The sequence below is a fragment of the Pinus tabuliformis genome, chromosome 6 (genome assembly GCF_031772625.1).
Source record: "Pinus tabuliformis cultivar Carrire ecotype Pingquan chromosome 6, CPIR1, whole genome shotgun sequence".
In the NCBI taxonomy this organism is placed as follows: domain Eukaryota; kingdom Viridiplantae; phylum Streptophyta; class Pinopsida; order Pinales; family Pinaceae; genus Pinus; species Pinus tabuliformis.
Window position 1 is genome coordinate 380909300 of NC_142292.1, and position 9649 is coordinate 380918948.

Genomic DNA, 9649 nt, shown 5'->3' on the forward strand with positions numbered 1-9649 from the left:
ATTGTGCCTCATGAACCATTCAAGTAGAGTTCCCTTCACTCTTTTTGAATTAAGTATTGGTGGTTTTCGAAGTGCATTATATTAGATATCATTTTTTGGGATTCAACTATGTTAAGTAAGTCATTCATCTATGACCATTTCCATGAGAGATAGTTGTAACTGACTAATTTCTCATGATTTTTGAATAGTCCACTTAGCACTCATTGCATCGGGTGATGCTCACAGGGGTGAAGAAGTGGGATTGAAACTAGCGAAATGAATCACATAGCATCAATCATCACTTCCAGGGCTTGCACCTGGTAACCAGGACTTCCCGGGAGGTCACCCATCCTAGATCGCCTCTGGCTCAAGCGCGCTTAATTATGGAGTTTTCCCCACAATCAAGCCCACTTAGCTTGCTACCCCATTTAAAAAAGCTTAACAAGTACTGTGCCTCATGAACCATTCAAGTAGAGTTCCCTTCACTTTTTTTGAATTAAGTATTGGGAGTTGTCGCAGTGCATTATATTAGAAGTTAGTCAGTTAAGGCTATCTCTCATGGAAATTCTCATAAATGAATGACTTACTTAACACAGTTGAGTCCCAAAAAATGATATCTAATATAATGCACTGTGAAAACCCCCAATACTTAATTCAAAAAGAGTGAAGGGAACTATACTTAAATGGTTCTTGAGACACAATACTTGCTAAGGTTTTGTAAATGAAGTAGAAATCTAAGTGGGCTTGACTGTGGGGAAAACTACACAGCAAAGCGCGCTTGAGCTAGAGGCGATCTGGGATGGGTGACCTCCCGGGAAGTCCTTGTTACTAGGTGTAAGCCCCGGAAGTGGAGATTAATGTTATGTGATTCATTTCACTAGTTTCAATCCCACTTCTTCACCCTTCTGAGCATCACCTGATGCAATGAGTGCTAAGTGGACTATTCAAAATCATGAGAAATTAGTCAGTTATGACTATCTATCATGGAAATGGTCATAGATGAATGACTTACTCAACGCAGTTGAATCCCAAAGAATGATATCTAATATAATGCATTGCGAAAACCCCCAATACTCAATTCAAAAAGAGTGAATGGAGCTCTACTTGAATGGTTCATGAGGCATAATACTTGCTAAGATTTTTCAAATGGGGTAGCAAGCTAAGTGAGCTTGATTGTGGGGAAAACTCCACAGTTAAGCGCGCTTGAGCCAGAGGCGATTTGGGATGGGTGACCTCCCAGTAAGTCTTGGTTACTGGGTGCAAGCCCCAAAAGTGATGATCGACGCTATGTGATTCATTTCACTAGTTTCAATCCCACTTCTTCACCCCTGTGAGCATCACCCGATGTAATGAGTGTTAAGTGGACTATTCAAAAATCATGAGAAATTAGTCCATTACGAATATCTCTCATGGAAATGGTCATAGATGAATGACTTACTTAACGTAGTTGACTCCCAAAAAATGATATCTAATATAATGCATTGTGAAAACCCCCAATACATATTTATTATTTTATATTGAGAATTTGGAAAATTATAAATTTATTTTGTTCTCTCTCTCTCTCTATATATATACATACATACATACAGATATATATATATATACATATATGTATATACATATATGTATGTATATATATATATACATATATGTATATATATATATACATATATGTATATATATATATACATATATGTATATATATATATACATATATATATAGATATATATATATATATATATATGTATATATATATATATATATATACATATATGTATATATATATATATATATATATACATATATGTATATATATATATATATACATATATGTATATATATATATATATATATACATATATGTATATATATATATATATATATACATATATATATATATATATATATCTATATATATATGTATATATATACATATATGTATATATATATATATATATATATATATATGTATATGTATATATATATATATATATATATATATATATATATATATATAAATTTTAAAATAGTTATCTTATTTTAGTTAAAAAGTATACATTTTTATGTAATCACTATGAATTCGTTATATATACTAAATTTTATATTTCTTTAAGATAAATAAAGTTTATAATCATAATAATAATAATAATGATCATTTAATTTTAAGGTCACCACCAAGCTAAATACTAAATTGGTGTAGGGGATCCCTAAACCAACATTGTACGTATATTAGGGTTTATATTTATCTTAGGGTTTATATACCTTAGGTTTATAATATTAATCCCTTGGGTTTAATATTATTCCCTTTGTTTTCAATACCTTGGGTTTTTAGTATTAATCCCTTAAGTTTATTATTCATTTAGGTTTATAATATTATTCATAAGGCATATAATATTAATCCTATGGTTTAATATAAATCCCTTGGCTTTATAATCATGGCAAACCATGCACAACCATGTTCCATTGTCACATTGTGAGAAACACTGTCTCAATATGAAAATCCGCCATGGTCAAATGTCACATTGTGACAAAGATTGTCTCAATATAAAAATGAACCATTGTAAAACATGGTCAACCATTCTATTTTAGGGTTTTTAGTATTTATCTTAGGGTTTATATACCTAGGGTTTATAATATTAATCCCTTGGGTCCATGATCCAATATCACATTGTGACAAATATTGTCTCAATATGAAAATCAACCATGGTCAACCATTGTTCAATGTCACATTGCGAGAAAGGTTGTCTCAATATGAAAATCAATCATGGTCAATCATAGTCCAACGTCGCTTTGTGAAAAAGATTTTGTCAATATGAAAATCAACCATGGTTAACCATGGTAAACCACGTTTATTTTAGAGTTTATAATATTTATCTCAGAGTTTATAATATTAATCCATTGGGTTTAATATTATTCCCTTCGGTTTATAATACCTTGTTGTTTTAGAATAAATCCCATGGCCAACCATGTTCCAACTTCGCCTTGTGACAAATAATGTCTTAATATGAAAATTAACAATGGTCAACCATGGTCAGTTATGGTCAACCATGGTCAGTCATGGTCAACCATGATCAATAACCAAGGTCACATTGTGACAAACATTTTCTCTTGGTCCAACGTCACATTGTGACAACCATGGTAATCCATGGTGAACCATGTTCCAACGTTGTGTTGTGACAAAGATTGTCTCAATATGAAAATCAACCATGGCCACATTGTGAAAAAGGTTCTCTTCGTCAAACTTCATATTTTGACAACATGACCATCCATGGTCAAACATGGTCCGACGTTGCATTATGAAAAAGATTTTCTCAATATGAAAATTAAATATAGTCAACCAATGTCGCATTATGAGAGAATTTGTCTGATCCAGGCAGGTATTGGTGGTCACTCTCCTATTCTACTTGGATGCCCGACACTGTCTCTTTTAGTTTTTTAGTTTCCTTAATTGTAGCACATTTTACTATTTTTGGTAGTTTTTCGGGTCCTAAACTTCCGAAGCCATTTTGAGGCCCTAAATGACATTTTTAGAGAAAAAGGAGAGTCTATAAAAGTCCAAAACTAGCCAACTTGTTTGTTTCTGGCCTACTCTTTGAGATCTTCGAAACGTGTTATTATGATAGCCAAATGGAGATCGTATGCCAAAGTTACAACCCCAGGAAATTGATGTACCAACTTACCCAAACGGGGCCCACAATTTTAGCGCTTCATCTCTTTGGGTTAGGTTTATGGATGTTTAGGGTTTTCCATTATTTCTCAATAATAATAGGCCTTGGAACCTCCTTGTAACACAATTCAGAGGCACATAACTGCCACATCTCTTCTCAGAGATAAGCTACCATTGCCCAAGCTAGTATTGTTTCCATTCTGTTTGTAAGCATATTTCAATATTTGATCTTAATCAAATGAAGTGTTATTTCTACTGCATCTTTGTACTTATGGTTATATATGTAATTTTTTGTGTTACTATTTATATTCAGATCATTGTCTCAATATGAAAATCAATCATAGTCAACCATAGTTCAATGCGCATTGTGAGAAATATTTTGTCAATATGAAAATCAACCATGTTTATTTTAGGGTTTATATATTTATCTTAGAGTTTATGTACATTAGGTTTAATATTATTCCCTTGGGTTTATCATATTTATCTTAGCTTTTATATACCTTGGGTTTATAATGTTAATCCCTTGGGTTTATAATATTAATCCTTTGGGTTTAATATTATTAATACCCTTGGGTTTAATATTATTTCGCTGGCTTTTAGAATTAATCCCTTGGGTTTATCAATCTAAGGGTCCATACTCCTAGGGTTATTCATAAGATTTATAATATTAATCCTAGGGTTTAATATAAATCCCTTTGCTTTATAATCATGGTCAACCATGCACAACCATATTCCAATGTCACATTGTGACTAACATTGTCTCAATATGAAAATCAACCATGGTCAACTATGGTCAAATGTCACATCATGACAAATATTGTCTCAATATGAAAACCAGCCATCATAGCACATGGTCAACCATGTTTATTTTATGGTTTATAATATTTATCTTAGTGTTTATATATCTAGGGTTTATAATATTAATCCCATGGGTTTATCTCCGAGAATGATGGGGTTTAGAGGCCCAAGAGCTCCTTCCAATTTTATACTCTCAAAACAAATTATATTATATGATTTCCCTTTCTCCACTATCATCGAAATCCTTCATATTATCCTTTTCAAAACCTTCTTGGGTTTGCTCTCCCCCTAAAATGGTGTTTCTCATAACATTAACTAAATTCATCATTTTATTTCTTGAGCATCTCCTCCCAAAGTCATCCTTGCTTCATTTTGTCATTGAATTTTCATGTTTCTCCTTTTTCTTTCTTTTCCATATTTTAGTAGACTGCCTTCTACTGTCTGCATTTCTCTTTAATTCAAAGTTTGGTCTTCTTTGATTGGATTTCATCATATGTCTAGAGTTCTTTAGGGTATATGGAAGCTTGCAGTCATTTTCTTTGTGTCCATGGTTTCTACATAAATAACACCTTATTTGACCATGGTATGTAAGAAATGTCATGTAGTTTCTTGTGCTCTTCTTCACCAAAAAATTACATTCAACAACTTTATGTCCATATTCCTTGCATAAATAACAGTAATTTTGTACCTGATGAACGAATGCATTCTATGTTTTCTTTCTTGAGGGAGCCTTCTTATTTGCTACATATTTTTCTCATTAAAATTGTTTTTCTTTGCCTTACATTTTGCTACAAAGTATCCAGGTTCATGGAAAGAAAAACACTTCATATATTTCAAAGGAGCAAAGAATCTCCTTTGAGATCTTCTAAATTCACTACTTATCTCCAGGAGGAAATGACCTTTTTTCAAATGACAATTTCTTCATCTTATTCTTTGGATCTTGATGTTGCTGCTTGTTTGTGTTTGCTTCTTTACAAATCATGTTGTTGTTGACCTCATCTCATGTAGGTCTTTATAGAGTTTCTTCATTATCCTTTATTGATGCCTTTGATCTACTGCACTTTTTTGAGGTTTTCATAGAAACAACTTCCTCTTATAATTGCTTAAACAATATTTTCTTTTCTTCTAACTCACTTCTACCTAAATTGGTCTTAGCTTATAACCTTTCACATTGTTCTTTTTTCTTCTTCAATAGTTTTCTCATAGCCTCTCCTATTCTCCTTGCTTCTTCAAGTTGTGTCTTTAGGCTAACAATTTCTTCCTTATATTGATGCTCTCTCTCATCACATATCTGCACAAGTTTCTTTAGGTCTTTGTTTTCATTCTTCAATCTATCTATGCTAAACAATGATAAGTCAAGCCTATCTTGTTCTTCAACTATCTTTTCTTTATGGAAATCATGTCCATTCACACTAGCAGAGACCTCATTTAAATGAACATTTTCCTTTTTCTTCCTCCTCTTTTCCCTCTCCTTTTTTGTATTACTACTATTGGTCTCTCCTTCATGAATGAGATGCAATCTATCCCATATTTATTTTGCAAAATTTAAATCTATTACTGTATCAAGATCATTATTATGAAGATTGTTATAGATAACAAATTTTTCCTTATTTGTTGTTCTTGCACAAAGGGAGAGTCTTTGCAGTAGCCATCACATACTAGTTTTCATACCCGAGGTCCATAAGTTATCAGTTCATATTTTACCTTATATCTCTATTCATGAAATTTTGTTGCACTCAACAAAGATACACTTTAATAGTCCACGACTCAACCAGATCTACCTTCAAGTTGTTAGGCTTACACATAATGAACTTGGATCTGATACCAATACATGAAAACTTGACTAAACTGAGAGGTCCATTCATGGACACTAAAATTCTTTTCTTTAAACTCATTAACTAAATTATTAAATGAGCAACTTAAAAAATAGTGACTAGCAAATTGAATATATGAATAACAAGTAATAATCAAACCAAAACATCACATCAACACATAATAAAAACACATATGGACACCAGATATAAGTGGAAACCCATAAAGGGAGAAAACACGATTTTGTTATTTTTTTAATGCAAAGGAAAGCTCATAATCCCTTATTACATATTATTTTCTATAGGCTCTAACCTACAAGAGGTTGTTACCTCAATTTTTTGCAAGCTGCAACATGCAGGGAAGCTCCAACTCCCATATGATTTTTGTTGGTTGTGTTACAACCGACATGAGGATCCTACCTCAACAAGCTCCAACCTTTAATTTATCAATCCACTACTTAAAATGAGACTACAATCCCCTGATGCAAACAAGAAACAACAAAGTGCTAGTTTACCCAGTCATAAGTTCTGCATATCTCCATCTTCATTTCTACCTCTTCTTCCCTTCAAATATGCTTTACGTATGCTTCATATGTGTCAGGTAACTAATGCATAACAACTCAATCAACTCTCACACATTCTCCAACACTCTAACACCTCTGCCCTTCAAAATCACATATTTTATAAATATATTTTGGTGGTTGTTTGTATTCCGCATAAGAATATGAAGTGAACAAGCTTGACTCTTTTCCTTCCTCTCATTCATTTCCAATCTCTTCATATTTTGAATATTAGAACATAAATAAGTGCTCCACCAAATATTATTTCATCCATCTATAATGATTAGGTGAACCAATATCAACATAATGTCGAAAGCAACATTATAACATTACAACAAATGCACACAATGCAAGCACTCTCTAATGTAAACAATATGCACATAATATATGAAAGAAATAAAAGCATATATATGCAACATTCACTCTCCAAAGCCATCTATGTGATAAAAGGCATATTTTCTTCATGTCATTGCCTCAGCAGTTGTTATCTCTTAGAGGAAAGCATAGATGCGGGAAAACCTCTAAGGTAACCTCAGACCTCTTTGAGGTTGAAAGCTGTCCCTTCAACCTAGAGAGGGATCTCTCCCTAAACCCAACTACTCAAGGTCACTGTAGTAGAAGGTTTGCAATTGAGTCCTATGGCCAAATTTATCAAAGAATGATTGAAATTTGGTTGGGCTATGTGAAAATACTACCATTGGGCATGGAGTCTAACCTAATCAAGTTTTATACAAACACAATTTGATGAGAAAAACACAAAAGTAGGGTAACAATAATTCCTTTGACACTTAAGTGATTTAGAGGAAGATGAAAGAAATTAATGTAAGGGTTAAGTGAAAAAAAATTATTAACATCTAGGAAATAAAGAAACAAGAGCATGAAATATGAATCACAATCTCATACACTCAGTTTTTCAGACATGAGGAAATATAAAACAAAGCAAAAAATAGACAGGGAAATACAACACAAGAATTTTTGTAAATGCTCATGAAGATTGTTTTCATTAATGATCTGCTAAAAAATACACAAGGATGTTATATCTCAAATAAACACCAACCATTTTTCCTTCTACATTTCTTGCTTATATACACATTACAATAACTAAAACATGTTTGTAGCTCAAAAATAATTACAATAATCCAAAAATAGAAGTATAAATATCTTAGGTACATGCATTTGAAAATATCTTTTAAACATATCAAAAATAAAAAATAACTTGTTGAAAATTATGTTGAAAATGGGGTTGAGAAAATGTATCATGATTTTGCTTCCCTCGTTGTAGATCAACCTTGTCATCCTCCAAAAATGGGCTTTTATTTTTCTCCTGTCTTCTCGGTCATCCTTGCTGTAATACGATGATAATGCCACTGTCAGTCCTTTAGCTGCTTGAATCGGTAGTTTTGTTGATGGGCTGACTGCCAGTGCTTTTCTCAGACTGTTCTTTCAGAATGCACTGACAATTGAAATTTCGACGCTTTCTTTGCAAAATTTAATGACAATGGGAATGCCATCTCTAATCTGTGTTGTTTTGTACCATAAACGTTGACAAGTGCATGATCAGTAATAGATCAACAAAAATTCACTTTAACAGTGAATAATCAAAAACCAAAAAATGGTTACCAACTTCCTAATTGAGGGTACTGGTCACCTCCAAAATAACATCCACCTTATCCATCCTTTGCCTCTTGCTCTGTTTGGTTTCCACATGGATTTTCTTTTTAGTTTCCTTAACCTTTGACTTTTTAGAACTTGTAGTTTTCCCTTTGTTTATTAATGGGACATTGTCCACATCTATTACTTCCTTGGTGAGGTCAGGATTTTGTTTTAACTTTTTATTCATCCTTAATTTGTTTAAGGGCCTGGTGTGAGGTCTTTTACCCCCTTTGAACATTTGAAATAGGGAGGGTTCTTCTTCATCATGGGGTTCAGTTTCAACTTTTTTTCCCTTGGTTTGCTATAGTGAATTAGTTCTTGCATGGGAACTCTCAGTGGGTGACTTCTCATCATGGGGAGAATTCACAATAGGAGGTAGATTTTCAGTGGGAGGGTTTTCAGCAGACTATATCTTTCTAAGTCTGTCACTTCTTCTAGAAAAAACCTTATGAATTTTAGGACCAAAAGGCGAGGGAATGTCTTTCTCTTTTTGGATTTGGGATTCCTCGGTGGAGATGCCCTCAGAGGAGGCTTATGCATGAGTTTTATTACTCTATTTTGTACCCTTTTTCCTCCCTCGTTTAGCTTTAGGGGGCTGGGGTTGAAACCCTCCCCAGAACAGGAAATGGTTGCAAGTTCTTTCAACATTGGCCAACTAATTTTCAATTAACAACTTAATTAAGCCTTTGTGATAAATAAAATGAGGGTATGGTTATGCCTTGGCCCAGAAACGAGCAGCCATGTGCTTCAGACTCTCTAATAAATAAAAATAGTCATTCGTTCTTACTTGTCCTACTAGATGAGCTAAGAAATGGAAATGGTATAAGTTTACTCAGTTAAAATTCCCTTAAAAAGTGAAATATGATTGGGTAATGCAAAGAATCCCATGCCATTTGTCTTCCACCCATGATATTTACACCCCTGCCTTCCAATTTTTTCTTTGAACATAGCTTTCAAGAAAAATGGGACATCAATCCCAGCTAGAACGTGACTTTTGAAAAAAAGCTCCCCATTCATAGGCATAGTTGTAACCTACACAATTAGCTCCTATGTGAATAGGAATGAAAGCCCTCTTACTTCCACACAGTGACCATCAAACCCCTTGGTGAATACTCGAGCCACAACGTCATAGTAATCGTGCATCACTAGAAAAATTCCTTCCACCCAACCCACTAAAATT